This window comes from Girardinichthys multiradiatus, chromosome 9 (assembly GCF_021462225.1).
Source record: "Girardinichthys multiradiatus isolate DD_20200921_A chromosome 9, DD_fGirMul_XY1, whole genome shotgun sequence".
NCBI lineage: Eukaryota > Metazoa > Chordata > Actinopteri > Cyprinodontiformes > Goodeidae > Girardinichthys > Girardinichthys multiradiatus.
This window is the reverse complement of record NC_061802.1, coordinates 43,441,068-43,468,757: the sequence shown is the minus strand read 5'-3', so window position 1 is coordinate 43,468,757 and position 27,690 is coordinate 43,441,068. Positions and strand designations below refer to the sequence as shown.

Sequence of the window (27,690 nt, the reverse complement as noted above, 5' to 3'; positions counted from 1 at the left end):
GGAGGACGTCCATATATGTGCACATGCCTACAAAACAGGATGGAGACTTGCATTAGAGGCATGTCTCCCATACCAAAGCCTGGGATCTCCTATGGGTGTGACAGGAATGCGGAAAATATTCAAACCTTCGCATAAATGCTCAAACACACACCCTTGTGCTCAGAATCCTTCACTTGAACCAAGTACCAAAGTTTACATAATTCTGACACAAACTTCCTGTCATCCATCAATCATTTTACCCGAAACCCTTCTGCTATGTAACAGTCATTTCAAGCAGCTGTGGGAAATTAGGAAGTTATGGTGACATCAATGATTTCCCTGGAAGGCGAAGTATTCAGCCAGCCAGCAGCTTTTTGTTTCTGCCAAGCTTGCACAATGAACAGTAGCCCAACAAATCAACTAGCAACACACCTGCACAAAGGCAAAAAGAGCCTTCATTTAACACCTGCACCATTGTCACTGATTTACTCTCAGTCAGTTATACACTGCATACACTAAAACACATATATGTTCCACTTGCTGTTTTCACGAGAATCTTGTCTGCTAATGGTGGTTATTTAGCATTTCTGAAAAATGATTTGATCTCCTGACTTTTCAGTGCTGCTTCTGTGTCTGAATGTAAAAAGTATCACCCACCGGGATAACCCTAAGGTCACTCTGACACCACCAATGAAAGCTCTTTGTACTTGGAAATACCAACAAAGCTGGAAATAACTGTGCATGCACATCCACATCCACATCCTGGTGATCAGATGACTTTTCAAATTCTTTAGGTTTTCAAGTTATCGGTCAAAAAATATATTTTTCTTCATAACATTTTAAAATGATACTGACCCCCACAGTAAGACTCAGTTACAAATTAATAGACTGACCAATACTGACACCATGTGGTGATTTTTAAAATAAATGTCAAAATACAAATTTTAGCAACTCTGGCCTCTTTTACTAATCTCTGTCTAAATTGTTCTTTGACTGTTCATCTTCTAAGATATTCAACATTCAGTCTTTCTGGAAAAAAAAGAAACGGAAAAAAAGTCAACTTAAAAAATGGGAGAAGAAGAAGACAGCAATGGAAACCCCTGAAATCCCCAACTACTTAAAATGCAAAATTGAATTGAATGATGCAGCTATTTAACTTAATGATGCTAACTGGAAATGAAATAGTATCTCATTGTTTGGTGTTGGCCTTCTTGCTTCTATACTCTTGCTCACCAGAAAATATGGTGTTTCAGTACAACAGCACATCTCTTTGCAGTATTGGTGAAACTGTGAGGCAACTGCTCTTACACATGATCTGACCTTTGCTCCTACTATTAATACGAAATGACTGCTCACAACTATACAAAACATAGTGATGGGAAATCTTCCAAAAGACTCTGCATCTCTAGTAAATACTAATTTGCATTGTCTTGTGAAAAAAATGCATGGTTAGCATACATAGCTCGAACATCTCTGTGAACTTTACAGAAGTATGACTAAGCTTTACCAAAGGTATACACCCATCAGAGCTTTGCTTTGGGACTTGTTGCTCAGAACAGTTGTCTGGGTTTACTGCTGTATACATCTGTCCTGCAAACTTTACTGTTATCTCAAGAGGGCAGCAGATTACAGACATTCTTTGAAGTCTGGCCTGATATGTGAAATACTGGTGGGGACTGGGCCTGCTTAATTATAGATAAACTGTGTTTGCAACCTGAGCAGCCACACAAATATACTAAAAGCTCAGGATGCCAGAGTTCCCCACAGCTTGCACACAAAGACACTTACCTTTATGGAAGCAAATTGTACTAAGCATTTATCAGGTTTTCCTGAGTATGTCAGCATACATCTGGAAAGAAGAAAAAATAAAGAAAGGTTTAACTAGAAACCTAATGCGGCTGGGTAAATTTGTGAGACAAGAGAAGCACCGAAGAATATAAAGTACGTGAGTCGGAAAAAAAAAAAACAGCAGTGGATAAACAAGACTCTTAGTGTATGAGGTGAATAGCAGACTGACACTATTTACTTCATGACCATCTGTCAAGCACTGAAAACTGCTGTGGGTGGGAAGAAATCTACTGTGCTCCACTTACTTCCATTTCTACATTCCAGCAAAACAGTTAGATGGCCAGTCCTAAGGTCTGACAACCTTCTGTGGGTTTGTGTAATAAGTGGAGCCAACTAGAAAGCTGTTCTAAACACTGCTCTGAGTGAACTGCTGCCAGGGTCACAACCAAGCTGCCAAGAGAGGGCTGCCCACTAAAACTCACAGATCGGGTAAGGAGGGCATTAAGCAGAGAGCAAAGGTAACCCTAAAGAAGTTGCAGAGTTTAACAGCAGAGACTGGAGTATCTGGCCATAGGACCACAATAAGCTGTACAATCCATAGAGCTGGGCTTTATGGGAGAGAGGCCAGAAAAAAGCCACCTCTTAGTGTTAAAAATAAGAAGCCATAATTTGAGTTTGCCAAAAGGCCTGTGGGCGACTCCCCAAATGTATGGAGGAAGGTGCTCTGGTCAGATGAGACTAAAATTGAACTATTCAGCTACCAAAAAAAAAAAAAAAATGTCTGGCTTAATCCAACATATCCCAGAGGACCAGGAAGACAATCCCAACAGTGAAACATGGTGGTGGCAGCATAATGCTGTGGAAATGTTTTTGCAAGATGTGGCAAGCTCATAGAGAGTTATCCAAAGCAACTTGCATCTGTAATTGCTAAAAAAGGTGGCTCTATAAAGTTTTGACTTTAGGAGTGGTTAAATGTTATGCATGCTGAAGATTATTTTGTTCCATTTTTTGTTTGCTTCACAATAAAAAAAATAAAAAAATAGATCTTCATAGTAGGCATGCTCTTTAAATGAAATGGTACAAATTCTCAAACAATCCATTTTAATTTCAAAACTGTGCTTGCAAAAATATTTTTGCAAGTCACTGCACATAATCACAAGGATCATAAAGGAAATTTAATAAAACTTAGATTTGTTAAAATCATTGCTGCTGTATTACCTACTGCCTTTTATCCTTGCTAAGCAAGAGTTAATTCCCTCATCTGGTTTATGATTTACCAGACTTTCCAGTAACAACAGGAGGTGTTGTTTGACCTGAGCGTTTATGACCCTGTACAGCACATTTAACAGCACACAGCTCTCATTTATCTCAAGATAATACTCTGTGGGGTAATCAAGATAACACAAGCAACAGCCGAGATCTACTGGTGTCATTCAATTCAGTCCTATTCAGTTTCTTTACATAGCACCAATTCAACAACATACTTTACACATCTCAACACCCTTTACAAGACAGATTAAATCTATAGTCATATAGAGAGATTCAAACTCAGTTACATTCATTCTAATTCATTTATAGTTCTAATGCAATGCAGTCAAATTTAATTTATAAAGCCATTTAGTAAAAGGTTATGTAATATATATCAAAGAAATCATTTGAGTCATTGAATTTGCAGCAATTCCTCTGCTTGAGCAAGCATGTGGGGACAGTGGAAAGGAATAAATCCAGTCTAGCAACAAGAAACTTTCAGCTGAGCCACCTGACTGACTCAAGGGCAAGAGGACTGAGCAGACACATAGAACATACAAAAGCACTGGTCCAGGAGGTACTTTTCCCATTAACAAACATTTGAGTACAGAGTTAATGTCAGCTGGAGTTTCCTTATTGGTGTCTAGGAGAGAAACAGCTAAACAGAAAAGCGAGTAGTACGATCTGTGGAAGGAAGAAGTTAGTAGCAATAGTAGCTTTGTCAGTAGACTCATCCGAGGAAAGAGATATGGTTAAAAACAAATGACAAGCTCATCTAAAGAGTGAGAATATGCAGTTTTAATAATATATGCAAATAACTGCTGTCATTTAAAAGGAAACAGTGAACAAAGCCTCCTCAAAAATTTTATAGAATTCTATCACTCCACCATAGGTACTATTATCTTCATAAAGTTAGGTGTGTGCATTTATTGTGTGCATCAAATTTCAATTCGCACACTAAATTGTTTGCCATTTTATTTTACAAAAACAAAGTCTGACAAAAAAGACCTAATGAGACTGTTTTTCAAAGCAGTTTTTATCCTGTATTTAAAAAAGACAAATATTATTCAGACAGAACGTCATCTGAAAATGAACTCTGCTAATGTGAATTAAAAACTGTACAAGTTTTTAATCCAATAACGGTCAAAGACAAAAGTTAGAAACAACATGATGTGTGTTGGGTTCATCCATTTCAGTCGGACAGACTGACTAGGCTGCACAGTTCGACATGCGCAGCTCAACAGGCGTCACGGATCTGACGTCATCCGCGTTTATAAAACCCACGGAAAACAAACTTGTTGCCTCGTTGCCATTTCCAGCCATAGGGTCATGAGACTACTACGTTCGGAGGTGCATCTCTGGAGAATAGGAGCTCGCAGGCGAGTTTACTTTTCCTCAACAAGGCCATTCCCGGAAGAGCTTGAGAGCTGGAAATCTGTCTGAAACAAGAAGGTCAGAAGATTCATAAACCGATTGTAGACCCTGCTGACACCCGGCGCAGGTGAAAACCCACAGAGTTGTTGCCATGGAGATACGTTTTCCTGCTTGTTGATTCAGTCAACTTCAACGGGTCTTCATATTTCCAGCCCCGCCCCATTTTTCTTCAGACCTACGACCCTTAGTAAATAATTTCGTTCTTTTTATATTAAATCCAATAGGTGTATTTAGAGGTCTGGGCAGGATGAGGCATAGTTAAGGTGAATTAGAATCACCAGTAGTTAATCCAAGGTTTTAACTCATTGCATGCAATACTGATTGAAATGTTTCATGCTGAGCTGTTTTGATTTGCTGTACAAGTGTTGCTGAATCACGGACCGTGTTTGCAATCAGTAAGGTGCGTGTGTATGTTTTCGTCCGGCTGATCCCAAATCAGCCAGGAGTTAGAAGTTGGACTTTTAAAAGTTTTCCATTCAAAGCCTCGTGGCCTGAACACTACTTTGTCCCAGTTTTATTACTGGAGTTTTTTTCCACCGTGTTTTATGACCCTTTGTTCAAGATTTTGGGCAATCAGCTGTTAGTGGTGCGGCCCCACCTGTTCTACCAGCTGATAGCCGCCATCCAGACACATCAGCGCACCAAGAAGGCTGCCCTGTACAGTGGTTCTGCTCCACTTTCCAAATTTCACAAATTGCAAATTTTGCCCATAAAACAGCTGGTCTGATCTTCTTAGACACTCATATGTTTTCTTTTATTATTATTTTTAGGTAGTCATTTTACTCCTTTTTTGTAGAATAGTGCAGGTTTGGTTAGGTGAAGGTTTTTGGACCAGAATAGTAATTGTATTGCTATATGGTCAATAAATATTCACGTACACTCACCGGCCACTTTATTAGGTACTCCTTGCTAGTAACGGGTTGGACCCCTTTTTGCCTTCAGAACTGCCTTAATCCTTCGTGGCATAGATTCAACAAGGTACTGGAAACATTCCTCAGAGAGTTTGGTCCATATTGACATGATAGCATCACACAGATGCTGCAGATTTGTCGGCTAAACATCCATGATGCAAATCTCCCGTTCCACCACATCCAAAGGTGCTCTATTGGATTGAGATCTGGTGACTGTGGAGGCCATTTAAGTACAGTGAACTCATTGTCATGTTCAAGAAACCAGTCTGAGATGATTCATGCTTTATGACATGGTGCGTTACCCTGCTGGAAGTAACCATCAGAAGATGGGTACAATGTGGTCATAAAGGGACGGACATAGTCAGCAACAATACTCAGGTAGTCTATGGCGTTGACACGATGCTCAATTGGTACTAAGGGGCCCAAAGTGTGTCAAGAAAATATCCCCCACACCATTACTCCACTACCAGCCTGAACCGTTGATACAAGGCAGGATGGATCCATGCTTTAATGTTGTTGACGCCAAATTCTGGCCCTACTATCTGATTGTCGCAGCAGAAATCGAGACTGATCAGACCAGGCAACATTTTTCCAAGCTTCTATTGTCCAATTTTGGTGAGCCTGTGCGAACTGTAGCCTCAGTTTCCTGTTCTTAGCTGACAGAAGTTGCACCCGGTGTGGTCTTCTACTGCTGTAGCCCATCCGCCCCAAGGTTCGATGTGTTGTGCGTTCAGAGATGCTCTTCTGCATGCCTTGGTTGTGACGAGTGGTTATTTGAGTTACTGTTGCCTTTCTATCAGCTCAAACCAGTCTGGCCATTCTCCTCTGACCTCTGGCATCAACAAGGCATTTGCACCCACAGAACTGCCGCTCACTGGATATTTTCTCTTTTTTGGACCATTCTCTGTAAACCCTGGAGATGGTAGTGCGTGAAAGTCCCAGTAGATCAGCAGTTTCTGAAATACTCAGACCAGCCCGTCTGGCACCAACAACCATGCCACGTTCTGTTAGGGTTTTTATGACTTTTTGTATTGTTTATCACTCATCTAAGTGCTTTTCCCTCCTTACATGTTACAGGAAGGGAGATGGTCACAAGAATGAGTTATGCTTTTATTCTTTTATTCTTTTATTATTTTACTAGCAGCATCTGGGGGCTATACACCAGGTCCCCACTTCCCACTTCCTCTGTTTGTTTATAATCAAGACACATGAACCCTAACCTTTCTGACTAAGCAAGGTCAACCATACATATTGCTGAAGGGACATAAATATGTTAAAATACTAACTGTGTGAGTGCTGTTTTGTGTGTGTTTGGAAGACTAAGCATTTTGGAAGAATCTTAGTAGGATTCTGCTGGTCTTGTGTTTTCTTTTGCCCAGTATAGAAAGACGTATTGGTGATTCTTGGAAATAAAGGTCGGGTTTAATCCCAGAAAATTAACACCGCTGCGCAGTAGAAGGGCGTGTTAATGTCCTCTCCTTGAATCTCATGCCAGTGAATTTCTATTTGGGACATTTATAGTATTGTGAACTAAAATTAAACATAATGGGGAAGAAACAAAGTAAACTAATTAACTTAGAAGGAGATGTAAAGTTTATGGAGAATTATGTAAAAGGAGTAGGTATGATCTGTCAGTTCCTACAACTCCTATAAGTAAGCAAGAAAAATTAAGTAATCCTTCTAAAACAGAAGAACAGAGCTCTTCTAGTGAGCCCTGGTCTCCTAATTCCTGGTGGGACACAGGAGTGCGAACTAGGAGTCAAAATAAGAAAACTACCCCCAGCATGTACCCAGGCGAAGCCTTAATGGCTCACAAACAGAAAATTCATCCATCTGAAATAAATTTAGAGGGAGACACATTCCCTCTTGTTGAGGTAGCAAATCCAAACATAGATGACGCTAATCACCGACAGCCGCCAACTATTCTAGTATATAGACCATGGACACAGGAAGACAGAACTGCTGCTTTAAAAGGTATCCCACCAATACAGGAAGGAGTAGAGGAGTTTCTAGCAGCTATTACAGAACTCAAAGGAAGCTTTCATCTTAATGGCAGAGAGATGCTCCAGTGTTTTACCCAGCTGTTTGGTCATCGCTGGTGTAGAGTAGCAGGAGGTTTCACTGGATGTGATGACAATGGTGACACATTAGCACATAATTCACCAGATTTAAGGGACGCCTTACGTTTACTCTTTGAAAGAATTTGAAGAGTTTATATACAGACAGCAGATTATGGTAAAATCTCACAATGCAAACAGAAGGAGGAGGAAGACCCACAAGATTTCTTGGATAGGATGAGACGTGTTTTTAGAGCAAACTCTGCTATACCATATGATGAAGCAGAGGCAGGAGCCTATCAGCAACAGTTGAAGAGAACCTTTTTGCAAGGCCTTAAAATTGAACTCAGACGGTATATAGACAAACACTGGGTTCATCAAAATACAGGAACTGTTACACAAGCTTTAGAATACGCGGAGCACGCTCATAAAACACAACGAGATAGGAAGACAGATACGTTTGGAATGCAAGACAGTTTAATGGCTTTGCATCGCTCAGGGGCAAGCGGGCAAAGAGGACGGAGGGGATTCAGAAGTCACAGAGGAGGAGGAGGAGGGCCACGACACAGTTACACACAGAACAATGCGTGTCTGAGGTGTGGGAAAATAGGACATTATACTAGAGAATGTAGGACAATTTTACAAAACCCTGGCGCAAGAGATGACAACTGCTGGATCTGCAATGAGCCGGGACATTTTGCAAGAGAATGTAATGAAAAGCGGGTGTATAACCCCAACTCTACCCAGAATTGACAATTACAGCCACAGCCCCCACCTCCTCCCCCACTAGAAGAGAGAAACAGTAGTGAAATGGAGGAGGTTGATATACAAGCCGCATTAGAACTTATAGCACTAAGTAGGACGCAAGATTTGCCATATAAAAACATCATAATAAATGGCAAAGTATATAGCTGTTTGTGTGATACAGGGGCATGTAGAACTGTGCTAACTAAACCTCCACCCGGAGTAAAATATTCTAACACCACATTTCATGTTAGATCAGCAGCTGGCACATCAGAGGTACATTACCTAAGTGCACCAGTAACAATAACAGAACCTGAGACAAAACTTACTTGTCAGGCTCCCGTTCTGATAAGTCAAAAATGCCCAGTAAACCTGTTGGGAAGAGATCTTATGCAAACGTTGCATATAAATATAGTATCAACAGAAACAGGTATGAAAGCTGTAGTGGAAGAAGATGCCCTAGTCCTAAATGAACTCTCACAGCCACATTATTACTGGTCCCTCGATCTAGGCCCCACACCAACAGCTCGAGAACTGCTGAGGAGAACCAGAGAAAAACAAACTTCCCAGGAGGCATAGTACATGCCAGATACTGAACTCCATGTAACCATGAGATATAAAAATACTGCAGGGCCAGATTATCAGTATGATACTGTTTTTCACAGAAAAAATAATCAGACTGTTACCATACAGCACCTGTATGTTGACCCAAAAACAGGGAAATCTTCCACCTCGATCATACTGTCAGGAAGACAGCTTCAACAGTTTAAAGGCAGTACACCTCATCTGTCATTAACTAAACCTGTGGGGGGTCAGTGGAAAGAATTAGAAAACTTTATACAGCGTGCTGAAAGAGGGAGATATGAGGCATTAACAAGCTCTGACTGGAAAGTAGATCCTAACACAGGAATCTGGAAACTCACTCTAGGGTGGACAGTCAAAGTTCACCCAAAGACACATTTGGATGAGGCAAAGTGACAAATACAGGACCTAGCTGAAAGTAAAGAGAGCAACAGGCACCCTGCCTTAGCTGCTGTCCCACCTGAACTGTGGTCCCAATCATCGACTGATGTAGGACTTATAAAGGGGTTTCCACCATATAAGGTTAAATTAATATCTGAAGAACAGCCAGTAGTTCGCCAGTACCCCTTGAAACCAGAAGCTGAAGAGGGTATTAAGCCAGTAATACAGGACATGCTGAAATCAGGAATATTAAGGGAAGCACCTGATGCTACATGCAACACACCTATCTTTCCAGTGCAGAAAGCCAGCACAGGAAAGTGGAGGATGGTTCAGGATCTTAGACCGATAAATAAAATAGTGTGACATGCAATTCCAGACGTCCCAAATCCACATACATTATTGCCTTCATTAACTCCAGATAAAAAATATTTCTCAGTGGTAGATCTTAGCAATGCTTTCTTTACAGTACCACTGCATGAATGAAGAGTCACAGCATTTATTTGGCTTTCAGTTTAAAGGGAAAAAATACACTTAAACCAGACTATCACAAGGCTTTAGTGAAAGTCCACATGTATATACACAAGCCTTAAGATACTCTATGAGCACCTGTGAGGCGCCTGAACATAGTCAAGTCCTGTTGTATGTAGATGATATTCTCATAGCTTCAGACACTCAACAACACTGTGAGGAAGCTACCATAACAGTTTTGAAACATCTCTACCAGACGGCACAAAGCCTCTAGGGATAAACTGCAGTTTTGCAAGGAGAAAGTGATTTATTTGGGACATATGTTATCACAACATGGTCGTTCCCTCCTAAGTAGTAGAAAAACAGCCATACCAGAAGCCCCAAAACCACAAACTAAACAACAAATGATGTCCTTTCTGGGACTGTGTAACTTTTGCAGAGAATGGCTACCAGACTATGCAGCCATTGTACAACCCTTGCAATCTATGATCTATGGCAAAGACATGACATTAAAAGACAAAATCCTATGGACTAAGGAAGGAGAAGTAGCATTCACAGAGCTAAGAAATCTGCTTCAAACAACAGTCACCTTAGCTCTGCCGGATTATAGCCAGCCTTTCACACTTTGTGTAGATGCATGTAAGGGTTATATGAAAGCTGTATTAACCCAACCATTTGGCTCCAAATACAGACCTTTAGCATTTTATTCTAAAAAATTGGACTCTGTGGCATGTGGATTTCCAAATTGTCTGCAGAGCTGCATCACAGCAGCAGAAGCTGTGAAGCAGACAGCTGAAATTGTGTTGTGCCACCCGCTCACACTGAAAGTTCCTCATTCAGTGCCACTTGTATTGCTACAAACTTCACTTCCTTTCTTGACTCATGCAAGGCATATTACGTTGACCTCATTGTTACTATCACAACCAAATATAGCTCTGCAAAGATGTGGTCCACTGAACCCTAGCACGCTAATTCCAACAGCAGAAGATGGGAAACCACATTCTTGCAAAACAAAGGTTGAGGAAGAGACAAAACCTAGGCAAGATATCTCTCAGACACCTCTGGAAAACTCACAAATAATCTTTGTAGATGGATCAGCATCAAAAGATGAATATGGAAAAAACAGAGTTGGTTATGCAGTAGCCACTGAAACTAAAATTATAGAATCACAGGCCCTGCCCCATACATGTTCAGCACAGACTGCAGAGCTGCATGCTGTTATCAGAGCGTGTGAATTATATGAAGGAAAAATCCTAACCATTTATACAGACAGCTAATATGTATTCAGTTCTGTTCACCATTTTGCCAAAATATGGGAAAATAGAAGGTTTAAAACATCAGCTGGAACAGAATTGACACATTTTAATCTGTTAAAATGACTGCTGTTAGCTATCCAGCTACCTGCAAAGATAGCGCTTTGTAAATGTAAAGCGCATCAATCTGATGAAGCCATGGAAATGAAGGGAAACACCTTTGCTGATATTTCTACTAAAATAGCTTCGAGGCTTCCCCTCACTTTGAAAATGTCAGATCTCTTATTTATAGATACAGATGTGCTGAAAGATTCACAACAATCTGCACCAGCTGCAGAAGTTAAATCTTGGCTGAATTGAGGGGCCATAAAGAAAGATGACATTTATCATTTGGAAAATAAGCCAATATTACCAAAGAATTTATACAAGACGGCGGCCCATGCGACACACGGGGTTTCCCATGTGTCGAGAGGGGGAATGATACACTTAGTAAATCTACATTTCCATACCATACATTTTTCTGACTATGCAAAAAACTTTTGTAGATCATGTATTATCTGCTGCAAACATAATCCACAGGGGAACATGAGACCCAAAAGAGTTATCATGGTCAGGGGGAAAGAAATATTGTTTAGTGGTCATAGATGCATTTTCGAAGTGGGTTGAGATGTACCCTGCAAAACACTGTGATGCGCTCACAGTGGTGAAGAGTTTAGTGACACATTTCTTCCCTATATATGGTATCCCACAAATCATAAGATCAGATAATGGGACTCATTTTGTAAATAATGTAATAGAACTGTGCTCTAAAGCATTAGGGTTTCAGTTAAAAAACCATTGTTCTTACCACCCACAATCTGCTGGGCTGGTTGAACGAACAAATGGGACAATAAAAAAATAGATTAAGGAAAACAATGGAAGAAACAGGGAGGCCATGGCCTGAATGTCTATCTCTGGTTAAATTATGGATGAGAATAACTCCAAATCAAACTGGTCTCACTCCATTTGAAATAGTACATGGCAGACCTTTTCCATTGCCATCAGAAATGGATGACATAGGAAAAGCACAGCAGGAAACATTATTAGCTGAATGGATGAATAAGATGTTACAAACAAAAGAAGTACAGTTGTCCAGTAGTCTGCCAGTAAATTCTGCTCCGATTTCACAGAACCTGATGCCTGGGGACCTGGTCCTGATTAAGACACTTCACAGAAAGGACTGGAGCACCCCCTGCTGGAGAGGGCCCTACCGTGTTCTCCTGACCACACCGACAGCTCTGAAAATCGCAGAGAGACCATCCTGGATCCACAAATGCCACTGTAAGCTAATATCACCGTTACAGGAGCCTAACCAACCGACGGGGTAACAGGGGAATGACAGGGTACAAAGGGGTTGGACCCATATGGCCCAACATCTCAAACCGGCGAAGAAAACAACTGACCTGTGCCCATTTTAGCATGGCTTTCTGTGACGTGTGGACAGGACTGATAAGCCTGAGCTTAATCCTGGTAGCAGGGTTCTTTCTCTGTTTAAGGCAGGATCCACAGGATGTAACATCACATGAGAAGAGATGGACAAGATGGACACTGGATCCAAAAAGCAGATGATTATGATGACATGTTGTAAATTAATATATCTTCAATGCCTGAGTGTATTCATACTTGTACTTCATAAAATGACCTTATAGCAGAAAATCGAAAGAAGTTGCTGTTTAAGTGAAATGAGAAAAAGTGCAATGATGATATGAACAAGGCTTGTTTTAACTTTTTTTTATTTTTTATTATTACATTTTGTTTCTTTGTTTTATTATATTGTTTCACTCTGCCATGATTGGTGGTTGCCTAGGGCGGAGGAACCGTGTAAGTGTTTCCCACAAAATAATCTGTTTTCCGTCCTGTGGGTTTGTGCTTACACAGAGTGTTTCATTTTACATGTATTTACTCATGACTTATTCGTGATAAAACAGGGGGGAACTGTTAGGGTTTTTATGACTTTTTGTATTGTTTATCACTCATCTAAGTGCTTTTCCCTCCTTACATGTTACAGGAAGGGAGATGGTCACAAGAATGAGTTATGCTTTTATTATTTTATTATTTTACTAGCAGCATCTGGGGGCTATACACCAGGTGCCCACTTCCCACTTCCTCTGTTTGTTTATAATCAAGACACATGAACCCTAACCTTTCTGACCCCACACACACACACACACACACACACCCTGAATGTTGTTGAACTGTGTGTGACCAAGCATGTATAAATAAAGAGAGATGGGTGCCAACACTTTGTAGTTTTGCACTGCAGAGTGTGACCTACCCTTGCCGCAAGTATAACTGACCGTGTCGTTTCCTTACCTCTGAGTTGACTAAATAATACCTATCACGTTCAAAGTAATTTAAATCACCTTTCTTCCCCATTCTGATGCTCCGTTTGAACTGCAGCAGATCGTCTTGACCATGTCTAGCTTTCTGTAAGATGTCACTTCTGTTCTTATTGCGCTTTTAATATTTGCAGTGCAGGTTTTGCTGAATTACATATTCACTGTAAGCTAAAACACAATGACATCACAACCAGGTATAGTTCAACTTCTCAACAACTGTACCAGTAAGGCATGAGAACACGTAATCACCCGCCTATGGGTGAGTGTGTGTCTTAGAGACATTAAAAAGAGAACCACAGAGGCCTGCTTTCATCTATGCTCCTTCTATGATGCCATGGCAACACTTGGCTTTTAAATGTCAGCATCCATATGAAAATGAATGAGATTTTTAATCATCTTCATATACATGTATATATTAAATCATTTGTGACCACATAACGGTGTATTCTGCTACTGTAATCACAGTAACAGAATCATTGGTTGTAGTTTTATTACTGATAATCACAGCGTTTTATTTTTTTAAGAGATAAGTATTGATGGAATTTCCTTTAAATTCCATAACAAGTACACACAATGCTTCAAGCAACTTCCCTTAGCTTTTAAATTGTGATCACTGTGAATAAACTGAGATCAAAGGCTGCATCTGTCTGATTTCACAGTTTTTTGAATCGCATTCTGGATTCTGTTGCTGTGGACTGCTAACCGCAGACCAGTGAAGATGCAGGAAGGAACATTGCATTGCGAAACAAAAAAAGCATTTCTGCTGATTTTTAACAGATTAACAGGATATAGAACCTATTTGTTACTTATTAGTTTTATACGTTTCCAATGAAGCTTTACGCCTACAGCATCAGCCGCCTATTTGCATGAACAGCCTGGATTTGGAGCCCATAGTAAACTACAAATGATTGCTGGTGTGAAATACAGAGGTTGGACAATGAAACTGAAACACCTGCTTTTAGACCACAATAATTTATCAGTATGGTGTAGGGCCTCCTTTTGCGGCCAATACAGCGTCAATTCGTCTTGGGAATGACATATACAAGTCCTGCACAGTGGTCAGAGGGATTTTAAGCCATTCTTCTTGCAGGGTAGTGGCCAGGTCACTACGTGATACTGGTGGAGGAAAACGTTTCCTGACTCGCTCCTCCAAAACACCCCAAAGTGGCTCAATAATATTTAGATCTGGTGACTGTGCAGGCCATGGGAGATGTTCGACTTCACTTCCATGTTCATCACACCAATCTTTCACCAGTCTTGCTGTGTGTATTGGTGCATTGTCATCCTGATACATGGCACCGCCTTCAGGATACAATGTTTGAACCATTGGATGCACATGGTCCTCAAGAATGATTCGGTAGTCCTTGGCAGTGACGCGCCCATCTAGCACAAGTATTGGGCCAAGGGAATGCCATGATATGGCAGCCCAAACCATCACTGAACCACCCCCATGCTTCACTCTGGGCATGCAACAGTCTGGGTGGTACGCTTCTTTGGGGCTTCTCCACACCGTAACTCTCCCGGATGTGGGGAAAACAGTAAAGGTGGAGTCATCAGAGAACAATACATGTTTCACATTGTCCACAGCCCAAGATTTGCGCTCCTTGCACCATTGAAACCGACGTTTGGCATTGGCATGAGTGATCAAAGGTTTGGCTATAGCATCCCGGCCGTGTATATTGACCCTGTGGAGCTCCTGACGGACAGTTCTGGTGGAAACAAGAGAGCTGAGGTGCACATTTAATTCTGCCGTGATTTGGGCAGCCGTGGTTTTATGTTTTTTGGATACAATCCGGGTTAGCACCCAAACATCCCTTTCAGACAGCTTCCTCTTGCGTCCACAGTTAATCCTGTTGGATGTGGTTCGTCCTTCTTGGTGGTATGCTGACATTACCCTGGATACCGTGGCTCTTGATACATCACAAAGATTTGCTGTCTTGGTCACAGATGCGCCAGCAAGACGTGCACCAACAATTTGTCCTCTTTTCAACTCTGGTATGCCACCCATAATGTTGTGCGCATTTCAATATTTTGAGCCAAACTGTGCTCTTACATTTAATAAAACCTTCACACTCTGCTCTTACTGGTGCAATGGGCAATCAATTAAGACTGGCTACCAGGCTGGTCCAATTTAGCCATGAAACCTCCCACACTAAAATGACAGGTGTTTCAGTTTCATTGTCCAACCCCTGTAGAACTTCCTGGGAAATTATTTTTCAAGGGAAAGTCCTTCTGGAACGCAGTCCAAACACACACAAATCTGTTGTTCTGGTGTATTACAAGACATAAATGTAAAAATATTAAATAGAGAAATTAAAATACCTTACACTAGGCCAGTTTAGAATTTCTATATGATGAATAATAACTAAAATAGATATGCTGCATACAATTGAAAAATTGGGGGGGGGGGAATTAAACCACACTAAGGTCTGCGGCTGCGGGGTAGCCAGGCAACATGGACATATCCACGTCAACACCAAGAACCACTTGAGCAGAGTCACACTAGACTGTAAGAGAAAAAATACCTGATGAAATACTGTATGTTTGACCCAAACTGTCACTCTAAAAGGACTCAGCCAGCCTGAGCCTTCCCATTTACATACAGTACATTTGCTCATTTTCAGAAAGCATATCTACAAAGCAAACATGTAATCCTTCTAACCAACGACCACTCCCACATAGGGCATTACAATGTGTCATGCTCTAAACAGTCCTCTCGTTTTCTGTTTGCAGTAAACATTAGAGTTCCTTGTTTAGAGGAAAATTAGGATTATATTCACACATGCTGCTGAAAAACTGCTCCTTTCAACTCTGTGAACTGACTCTGTAGATTCTGTAAGGAACCACATTGATAGGGAAGGCTCAAACAAGACAACAAGATAGCTGTACTGTTTGTCAGTCAATAACAAGACCTATGCTGCACATAACTATGCGTCCCCAGGTCATCTTTATGGTGCTAGGATGGCAGCACTCCTCTGCCCCCTCATTACTTTTTTAAAATAAAATTCTGTCTGTTCAATATCAGGAAATGAAGTAATTATAAAACAGTTGTTAATAATTGCGATATAGATATTAATTGTGACCAACCCACGTTTTACTCTCTTTCCTCCTCGTTTTACACCATTACAAATTCCCCACCCTTTATGTGAGCTTCAGCATTTTGTTGACTGAAATTCTTTTGAAGTTTTAGCATCAAGGGCTGGCAAAATACATTATTTGTATAAAGACAGTCATTAAATGTCCTTTGAAATATAAAAACCTTTTAAATCCAAGCATTCATCAGCCATTACGATTACCTGCAACTAAATTCAGCAAAAAATATGAATTCATTTATAGGCTTTTAGCAAATCATAACCAGGAAAACAAACAAATTAGCTCGCTTCTGTAAACTAAAATAATTTATTATTATTATTTTATTAATTTAAGTGTCATGATCCACAGCTATTTGTGTTTTCTTTCCTCCTGTGCCCATTATTCTACCATTCCTGCTTAGATTCTCCCCCAGCTACTCTGCATTCTGTTGATTATACTCACCTGGTTGCCATGTTACTAATCACATCTCCACAGTATTTAAGTCTCTCAGTCTTGGTCATTTCCACTGGATTCTACTGCTTGCTAATTTCCTGGTCCCCATGTTTATTTACCTCATGTTGTATTAATCCATCATTTTCCTCACTGAATATTCTATCTTCACCATTCGTCTGCTGATGTCCTGTTGTCATTTAGATGCTCAACAACCTTTTGACATAGCATTAAGTTTTCCTTTTTCCAACTTTTGGTAAATCGTTTACCATTTACAAAAACGGCACCATACTATTCCCCTAGGCAATAACATAGTATTAGTACTTTCCATTATTGAAATTAGTGGCAGAAAAGGTCAAATATTAAAAAAATATTACAAATAGTTAACTAAACTAATTACACTTGCCATAAAATCTCCAAGAAAATGTATGATCAAAGGATCAGATGGAGGGGATTAGAATTTCTGGGATGGAAGTTCACCACTTGACTTCCCTATAGTTATGATGTTCCCTATCCTGAAGTTTCAAGATTGAAAGTGCCATTTCAGCACTTTAAAGAACAATGTTAAGAGTCCATTGTAAAAGTATGAATTATTCTGCATAGTGAAAGGCAAAACAATCTGGAGGAACAGCATGGGCTTTAAGGGGTCAGTATTTCAGAAACACAAATCACAAAGATACTCTAGACTGAAGTCAAGCTTTAGACCACAACAATCACTCATACTTATCCTTTCAATATTTGAGGTTGTGTGCACTGACGTTCACCTAACCACAAATATTTCTCAATATCTGATTAGTACTCTCAATTACGCCACAGAACATGGCGCTTCTGCCTCAGCCTTCCAGTTACTAGAGTTTATTTACATATATGTTGCATTGCATGTATTTCTGGTTTGATATTGTGCGACCTAAAAAACACCTGTAAATGTTAACTAGACTAACTGACAGGCTTCCCATCAAACACCTAAAACCACTACCTAATATTTCAATTGTTTCCGTAGTGATTCACAGAAATATCCCCTTTTACTCCTCAGACACCGTTCTGCCTATTATTAACAGAAATGCTGTCTTCGCTTCATTAGAAAAATAAATAAATATAATTTTTGTATTGCTGATACTCACCAACGTCTGTTTTGATACGTAAATAATGAAATCCAACCATGAAATATTCCCTAGTGCTTTCCTTCCACCTGCAAAGTTTCCCTGTGGTCAAAACACATTCAGTTGTGTCGGAGCGAAGCAGACAGACGGCGGGCACAGGAGGTCGTCAACCGCTGGTCTCTGCTGTTGAGCGCTGGGGCTGGGAACGTACAACAGTGCCCCCTCCTGGTAGCTCTATCTGATTTAGAATGAACCGAACAGGAGGCTTCTCAGAGCGCAATTTATATATCCTTAAAAAGTGGATATTGACTATTTGTCAATGGCATGGAGACTGTATATTCATTTCTAGAATTGTAAAAAGCTTGTAGCAACAGCTGGCTTCTTCTCTTTAGTTGTAGTAATAAAATATAACCCATAATGATATAGCCAATATGCATTTAATCACACTAGATTACATAGATTATTAATCCCAGTATCTCCCATGGTTGCCCTGGCATAACCTCCATCCATTTTTCCATTAACTAACCTTCCCTGTGCCTGCTGAAGAAATGCATTCCCACAGCCTGATGCGGCCACCACCATTAATCATTGTAAGGATGGTATGGTAGGGTTTAAAGGGTGATGGTTTTCTTAAATCAGAATCAACTTTATTGGCAAAGTTTGTGAGTACAAACAAGGAATCTGACTTCGGTTTCCATTGCTCACATTGTCTAGCAAACATCAGTCCAAAGCAATATATATATATATATATATATATATATATATATATATATATATATATATGTTCCTACCCTCCCCTATGGCCATGAACTTTGGGTCATGACTGAAAGAACGAGATCACGGATACAAGCAGCTGAAATGAGCTTCCTCCGAAGGGTGGCCGGGCACTCCCTTAGAGATAGGGTGAGCAGCTCAGCCATCCGGGAGGAGCTCGGAGTAGAGCCGCTGCTCCTCCACATTGAGAGGAGCCAGTTGAGGTGGCTCAGGCATCTATACCGGATGCCTTCTGGACGCCTTCCTCTGGAGGTGTTCCAGGCAGGAGGAGGACCAGGGGACGACCAAGGACAACGTATTTCGGCTGGCCTGGGAACGCCTTTTATTAACACACATGAGCCTTTATTTCTGTTATTTATGATGGAACGTATAGAGATGAATCTACTTGCAGTCTTATGTGTCCAATAATGATCCTGAATTTTTGCGCATTACTGCGTTATTTGCTGCTATTTCGGCTTTTAACTTTATGTTCTCTGTTTTTTTATTGTTCTTGTTCCTAGAAGCTACATCTGGCCTGGCTCTATGTTTAGCTGTTACACCTTCCTGGAGGGGGAGATTGGCCAAGCTGCTGCTGCCAACAATTTAATGCTCACCTTATACAGATGATACACATGGCCCCATCTTTCAGTATTTAAAATATGTCTCTCCTAGACATAGCTACTGGCTGAGCTTCTAATGTGACTAACTGTATGTGCTCTCATTTATACTCTAGATATGAAAACTTGCTCAGTTCATCTGCTTCGCTGTCTTTCTCTCCTTGATGAAGCCACTAAAGAAGCTACTACCATTAATGTTTCACTTTTCTTTCCTATAGAAAGTACTCCTAGATCAGTGCTTCTGGGTTCTTTTTTTGTCTCTTAACCAAAAATCATGACTCACGAATAGAAATCAGAGATATCCTCTGGTGTTATGATTACGGGCTCAAAGCTCTTTAATAATTACAAATTATTAACCAAAACCACAAAATGTTTATTCAACCGCATCACCAAAGCTGGGAAAACTTCGACCTTGTTTTGACAGATTAATCACTCTTGCACGAAATAAACAGAAACGCTTCTCTTAATTATATATATATATGAAGATTTAGTGAAGCCAAATAATCCTGATATACCATTATTCTGGTCCAAAAACCTTCACCTAACTAACAAGTACTATTCTACACAAAGGGAATAAAAATGACTACCTAACAATAATAATAAAAGAAAGATATATGCGCATTTAGTGTCTATGAAGATCAAACCAGCTGTTTTATGGACAAAATGTGTAATTTGGGTTAAATGGAAGGGGAAATCTTCCTGGTGGTCTCGATTGCAGCAATCAGTTGATAAAACAGTGAGGCCACGCTCCTTTAGCCACAACCAAATATTGAACAAAGAGTCATAAAACTCTGAGGCGGGAACTCAGTGGAAAATCTCCAGCAATAAAACTGGAACAAAGAGTGGTCAGGCGAGGCCCAGACCGCAGTTGCTTTGAATGAAAGACTTTTAAAAGTCCAACTTCTAACTCCTGGCTGATTTGGGATCAGCCGGACAAACATTAACCACGCACAATTCAGCAGCGCTTGCGCACCAAATAAAACACAGCTCAGCATAACATAATTCAGTCAGTATTGCATGCAACAAGTTAATACCTTAGATTAACTACTGGTGATCCTACATCACCTTAATTGCCTCATCCTGCCCAGACCTCTAAATGCACTTATACGGTTTAATATGAAAAGAACGAAATTACTTTGAGGTTGATTTCTGCTCTCCACCAGTTGAGGATGGGTCAGGTCTGAAGAAAAATGGAGATCAAATTAAAGAAAAACACGGTAATTTTTCATCTGTCCAGGAGGGGAAAAGATGAACCGTTAGTTGACTGCATATACACAAGGAGGAAAACTCATCTCCTTGGAAATAAAACCTCTGTGGGTTTCCACCTGCGGCGGGTGTCAGTGTGGTCTTCGATCGGTAAATAAATCTCCTGATCTTCTCGTATCAGACAGATTTCCAGCTTTCAAGCTCTTCTGGGAATGGCCTTGTGGAGCAAAAGTTCGCCTGCGTGCTTTTGTCTCTTTAGATATGCGCCTCCTATGCCCTGTCCTGCGACAGGCGGGAAATGGCAGCGAAACTTTGGATCTCAGCCGGTTTATGTTCTCAGTGACATCAGAGCTGCAACGTCTGTTGAGCTGCCTGTGTCAAAATGTGCGACCAAAATGGACGGCCCCAATACTCTGCTCTGTTCTCTCAAACCCCTAGTCGGTCGGGGCAGATGGCTTCTCACACTGAGCCTGATTCTGTTGGAGGTTTCTCCTTGTTAAAAGTGAGTTTTCCTCTTCACTGTCACTATATGCATGCTCAGTATGAGGGATTGCTGCAAAGTCAATGCCAGCAACTTTCCACTGTTGCTACATGCTCATCCAGGAGGAGTGAATGCTGCAAGTCACTGACTTGATGCAATCTGCTGGGTTTCCTGAGATAGAAAATAAATTTGAATATTAAACTGAATCAGACTGAACTGTTTGATAGTTAGGATTAATTAGAATGTATGTACCTGACTTGAAATCTGTATGATTCAATTGAATTGACTTTTTAAAGTGCCTTGAGACAACATGTGCTGTGAAGTGGCGCTATATAAATAAACTGAATTGAACTGATTTAGGGCTGTGCAGTTGGTGGCACTGTTGCCGTACAGCAAGAAGGTCCCAAGTTTGACTCCTGGCCGGGGGTCTTTCTGCATAGAGTTTCGGGGTATCCGCTCATACACTGTAAACACTTCATTCATAAAACCCTGTTTGTATTTTTTGTCAAACACTCCACGTACCTTGGATATTCTGACAAGACCCCGTTTAAACATTGTCACTGAGGCCCTGCAATATCTGTTGGAGGTAACATCGTACAGATTCTGAAACACTTGAAAGGCATTTTCTGAGGTTACTTCCATTGGGCTCATCTTAATGCTGGTGTGGTAGCTGTGGTTCTAGCTTCTAGCTGCAGGACATCAGTGTACCGCCGTGTGTTGTTAGCAGTAAAATATCTCCACATCCTTGTTTTTAACGTACGGTTAAACCTCTCAACCACGGAGGCTTTTGCTTCACTTGCTGTGGCAAAATGTTCAATAATGTTTCTCCATTAGAAGCTTAAATTTCTTGTTAAAAAATTCTTTACCTGCATCAGTCTGACGTTTTTTAGGGACCTGACTTTCTTTAAAAACTGATTCAAAAGCCTTTAGCACCTCTGCAGCAGTTTTCCTCTTCAAAACACATACATACACCCTCATTGAAAAGATGTCAATGACTGTTAATAAATAATTGTAACCGTCATTTTCCTTGGCCAGAGCTTGCATGTCACAGAGATCGGCTTGGAACTGTCTCAATGGTCTGGTGACAAAAACTCTGTTTACTTTATTCTTGCAGGTTTATGTAGAGTATAGGTATCTTCTCCCAATAAAAAATCTTTAACTTTTTCAATCGCTACCTTCTTCCCTGTTTCATCTTCCAAAACCCTCCTCAACCTTTCTATACCCCTAAACTTCCCAGATTTGATGGGTTGTAATATACATTCTTCACCATCCTTCTTTCAGACATCCCAGTCTTATGCTCACTCTGACAACTACTTGTTAAATAATGAAAAAAACACCTGAGGGTATATTTATACTTCTTTTTTATTTTTACCCGTATTTAATAGAGAAACAGAACAAACACATTCAGATAACAAAGATCAATTCAAACATTGCAATCTTAAAAAAAAACAAAAAAACAGAACTGTTATATATGTATGCCAGTAGAAAGTCGAGAGAGAATACAGAAAAGACAAAACAAGTCATCAATCATCTGAGATCGGATCGTAGCACTCTGAAACAGAGTTAAGCTGCTTGAGACAATCATTACCGCTCATCTTATCGTACATATCAGTGATTGCACTATGGAAGCCTTGTACCGATTTCAGTTCATATAAAACTGTCTGTAATGAAGAGGTCTTCATTACGTGGACTATCCATATTTAAGTAATTCATAACACTTTATTTAGCACTGCACTTTAGGCATGGATTTGCACATAATCATTTGCACACAAGTTAAACTTTTTATTGAATATTTATTGAGTATTTTAGTGATGAGCATGTAGCCTTTTGTTCCAGGCTCTGCACAGCTGCTCCTCATTAAGAAGTGGCGTGGGTGTCTGTGAAAGGAGAATTGTTAGTCAGAGCAAATAAGGTCTACTGTTGTGAAACTTGAGCAAATGTTTGTGTAAAGTCTGTTTAAAAGTGTCAGTGAAGGAGAAGTGTTGTGCTAAGGAAGTGACTCACCTGTCTTTACTGTGTCCTCTCCAGGGTGTTTGGACAAATACTTCCCTGGGGGTCCAGACACCATTTATAGGTTCCGGGAGAGACCATGGAAAATGTGGGGGATTTGTGCAATTAGTATTTGTGAGGTTTTATGTTGTTTGGGTGTGTAGGTTTAAAAAATGTTAAATATTTATAAAAAGTAAGGGGGAATATGTATATATTTGATAAAATGTATGTTTGAGTTGGAAGTTGTGAGATGTTAAATTCCACGTAGAGAATGGTTTAGTCCTTTTATCAGCTGTGCCTATTTAAGGCTGCAATAGTGTCTTGTTAAAGGGTTTTTGATGCTGTTAGGCATGTGCGCCTGAATAAATCCACTGCTACTTCCACCTTCCTCTGCCGTCATTATCATTTCTCACTGGTAATCCAGCCGCAAAGGCCTCTGGTTGACACCGTCTCTGCAATCATTTTCACTGTGAAGTCATCTGCTTGTATGCGTCGAAGTGTCAGAAGTTTTTGAATAGCAGGAAGGAGCTTGGGGTTTTCGAGTCGTCGCACGATGCGTTGAAAGTTGATTTGGTAATACTCCTCCTCCAATATCTCCAGGCACTGATGCTGTCGTTGGCTCGGGTGGTTCGTAATGCCCCGTAACAGGTTTCTTTGACATAGTTCAAACAGGTTATGTTGAATAATTGAAGTGTCGCTGTTTTCACCGTATTGATGAGAGCGGTTGAGATCCAGCCGTCAATTTCTTCACCCTGATTACTCTCCTCCTCCTCCGGTGAAGGCTGAGGGGCAGGTATCGGTACGCATAGCGGTGAATAGAGGTCGGGAGAAGGAGGATGATACGATCTGAGGTTGTATCCTGTAGGTGTGCCTGGACTGAATAGGGACTCAGAGAGCTGCGACGATGAGGTGGCTGGTGAGTAGAGGTCTGGAGAAGGTGGATGATACGGCCCGGTGTTGAAGCTTTCATCATGCTCAGGAGAGAACAGGGTCTCTTCTTGCTAGTTGTAGAGGTCCCAGTATGGTGTTTCCCGTACACTCCATACATTCTCAAGGTCTACTGCCCGCTGTAAGCTCGCAGTTAGACCCTGATATATAGCGCAGGAAGGGGGAGGGTCCTCAAAAGAGGGTGGGCTTTAGATCCACAACAGGGAACGTCAGGATTCTTTTCACTGACATAACATCAATCCAGCAGCGTGAGTTTCGGAAAGGTTGGAAAGACGCTGTCCAATTTCATTCATCTTCTTAACCTAAGCATCATACGGTCGAGCCAGCACAGTCTTGAATACACCGCAGTTCTGTTTGAATGCCTCCAACACAAACAGATCTGAGGGGATCGTCTGGTTGTTCTTGCGATTGCTCGCCTGAAAAGACCAGCAGCCATTTGCTGTGGTTTTTGACCTCCACACTGCACTAAAGAGAGGTTCTCTCGCAGCTATTTCAACATCGGAAGGACACATTCTCATCCTTTTTGCTGGTTGAGGAGAGCTTTCATCTTCATCCTCCCTCTCGTACACTGAGACTGATTCAGGGTTATCGTTAAGGTGTGGGATTGCCAGCCGTAACACAGCCCAGTCGTTGTGGGTGAGAGTACACAGAGCCAATGATCCATTAAATATCCCATCTTGATCCAATTGATACAGGCAGAGCTCTCCTATTTCGTACATGAAAATATACCCCCAGCTACCACTCAGGCCATATGGTTCCAAAGACCTCTCTTCCTGCAGAGTGTAGAACGGAGGCCTTTGTATCTTGCATAGATAATATGTTGATTTCTTCTGTGCATCCAATTCAGGGCGCGTATCCCTGTAGACGGTTAGTGGGGTTTCACACAGAAGAGTCGTACATCGGCAGATGTACATTGGCAGATGATGTTGTTAACTTAGGTCTACACTTCATCCTGCAACACCTCGACCACCCAGGGACGTACGCCAGGATCCTGTTTGTAGACTTCAGCTCGGCCTTCAACACCATCATACCAGACATCCTCCACCAGAAGCTCACCCAGCTCAACGTCTCAGCCTCCACCTGTCAGTGGATCAACAGCTTCCTGACAGACCGACAGCAGTAGGTGAGACTGGGGAGCATCTTCTCCCGATCCAGATCAATAAGTACTGGTGGCCCCCAGGGGTGTGTTATATCCTCACTCCTCTTCTCCCTGTACACAAATGACTGCACTTCAGCGGACTCGTCTGTGAAATTCCTTAAGTTTGCAGATGACACCACTGTCATTGGACTGATCCAGGATGGGGATGAGTCTGCATACAGACAGCAGGTGGATCGGCTGGTACACTGGTGCAGTCAGAACTACCTTGAACTCAACCCACTCAAGACTGTGGAAATGGTGGTGGACTTTCGGAGAACACCACCCCCATACAACCCCTCACCATCCTCAACAACACTGTATCGGCCGTGGACCACTTCAGGTTCTTAGGAACCACCATCTCTGAGGACCTGAGATGGTCTTCACACATAGACACTGTTCGAAAGAAGGCCCAGCAGAGACTGTACTTCCTGAGGCAACTCAAGACGTTCAACCTTCCACAGGAGCTGATGGTCATCTTCTACACTGCCATCATTCAATCTGTCCTGTCTTCATCCATCTCAGTGTGGTTTGGCTCATCCACAAAGCAGGACAGGTCCAGACTGCAACGAACAATCAGGAATGCAGACAGAATAATCAGGGCTGACCTTCCCTCCATCCAGGACTTATACAGGTCTAGGGTCAAGAAAAGAGCTGCCAAAATCTCTGCAGATCCCACACACCCTGCACATAAACTGTTCAGAGCTTTACCTTCAGGCCGCCGCTACAGAGCACTGTTCACTAAAACCAGCCGCCACAGAGACAGTTTCTTCCCCCGGGCTGTTTCTCTGTTGAACATTCAATAGAGTACAAAACAACAGCATACAGATGTTGCAAATGCACCTTTTTATTATATATGTGTATATTGTACATTGTAAATATGTTTATTCTGTAATACAAAAACAAAACAAAGAGCAAAGTGTACTGGAGTCAAATTCCTTGTTTGTATGTACGAACTTGGCAATAAAGCTAATTCTGATTCTGATTCTGATTCTGATGGTTTAATAGGTCAAAGTAGAAACACATTATAAATTTAGAGCACAAAATGAATATCTGAAATATGACTTAATTCATCAGTCATCATGCGTTACAGTTGATAAAATCAACTTTGTTTTGGATTATTAGCATCTTGCGTAATATAATAATTAAAAACACCACAACCACAAAAATAAGTTAAAAATGTCACGGTGTTTTCTTGTTAAGTGTACAAATTACGATTTAAACTATTGACCTTATTTCACTTTTCCACAATATTCTTAATTTTGAAATCAGCTGTGCATGCACAAGCAATAACTGCTCATTAGCTTAAGTGTGATCACACATGCACACACTCACACAGGAAGACACACATACCCATTTCCTCCCTTGGACAACAGGTTCACTTAAGAGTCCAATGCAAGAGAAATCCTGTTCAACCAAAGCCAGGGGTTTCCAGCCTTTTTGGCCCTGAGAGCTACTTTTACAAAATGAAAGTTGCAGAGCTACTCATGTTTTGTAATATTCATCTGATGCTTGGCGGATACGTAAAGTTCTCATTGTTTACCTACTGATTTCTTAAATGCTGGTGACAACAGCTCAATTTTACATTAAAACAATTAAAACTGGTTTGCCAGGAGGTAAATGTAAATTGGCTAATCATGATTTCATAAAATTCCTAAACTCTTTGGAGCGCTACTTGGAAAAGTGGTTGAGAGCTACTCTAAGTTTACAAGCTACTGGTTGGAGTCCCCTGACCGGAGCCATGCGAATGGCAGAAAATTCGATTACACTGTAAATTACTATACCGTTTAAGACGTAAAACAATTGAGCTGTGTGAGGAAAAATACTATGAACATATCTAGTTATGCTTTCTCAGGTTGAAAGGCAAATTTTTGTATGCCTGGGCTATGATGAGTATTTGAAACACAGCAAACACTTTAAATAATATTTTTTTATTTCAAGTGCATCGAACATAAGCTGAAGTTAAGCCCATGGATGCTCTGGTAGCAACTCATTCTCCTCTATTGGGCACAGCCATCATTACCACGTTCAAAAATGCAGCATTTATGAAGCCTGACCGATTTGAGAGTGTCCAATGTACCTGTACAGCAATTCTATAACACAATTCTATAACACAAGGATAACATTTCTTCTCCTCTTAACCAGTTCAAAGCTGCATATTGCCATCACCTACTGTATAGAAGTGTAGTGTGTAATTTTACAGTCGGTGGGACAAAATAGACACAAACTACATGAATAAATACAGCCAATAGATGTAATGAGCAACAAAAGCCTTTATAGAAATGTAGTGGAGTAAAAATACATTTTCCAAAAAAAAAAAAAACAAATGCAATTGAAGTACAAATTCTCCAAAACTATGCAGGTACCGTATTCAAGTAAATTTACTCTGTTACTGCCTTCCTCTGCTCACTTCCATAAACAATAAAGTCAGTTTAAACACTTTGTTTTGGTGGTTAGGGCATGAGGTTTCATTTAAAATTCTTAAAAGTAAAGTAAACTGGTCTTTCCATGGAGCTAAATTGGGGCCATAAAGTTTGTTCAAACGAAAAAAATTTAAACCTGAAAAAGAAAAGTTTGTTCAAAAGAAAAACATTTGAACCTGCCTGAAAAATTAGTTTGAACTTCTCCCCAAAAAAATTTGAAAACTGAAAAAAAAAATTTGCAACTGAAAAAAAAAAGTTCAGAACTACTTTTCAGATTCAAGTTTTTTTTTCGA

The 27,690-nt window shown here is 40.7% G+C and overlaps 1 protein-coding gene across 4 annotated transcripts in view; it reads right to left on the bottom strand.

The window, feature by feature from the left end:
- The window catches only part of gng12b (guanine nucleotide binding protein (G protein), gamma 12b), a 45,772-nt gene extending 27,767 nt beyond the window's left edge, over positions 1-18,005 (bottom strand). For 3 of the 4 annotated variants that reach the window (XM_047374012.1, XM_047374014.1, XM_047374013.1), the window contains exons 1-2: positions 17,867-18,005; positions 1,768-1,828 (exon numbers count right to left, since the gene is read on the bottom strand). The gene's annotated coding sequence lies outside the window, so the exon portion shown is untranslated. The remainder of the gene's footprint in view (positions 1-1,767; positions 1,829-17,866) is intronic. The other variant, XM_047374015.1, reaches the window with a different exon arrangement.
- Positions 18,006-27,690: the final 9,685 nt, after the last annotated feature.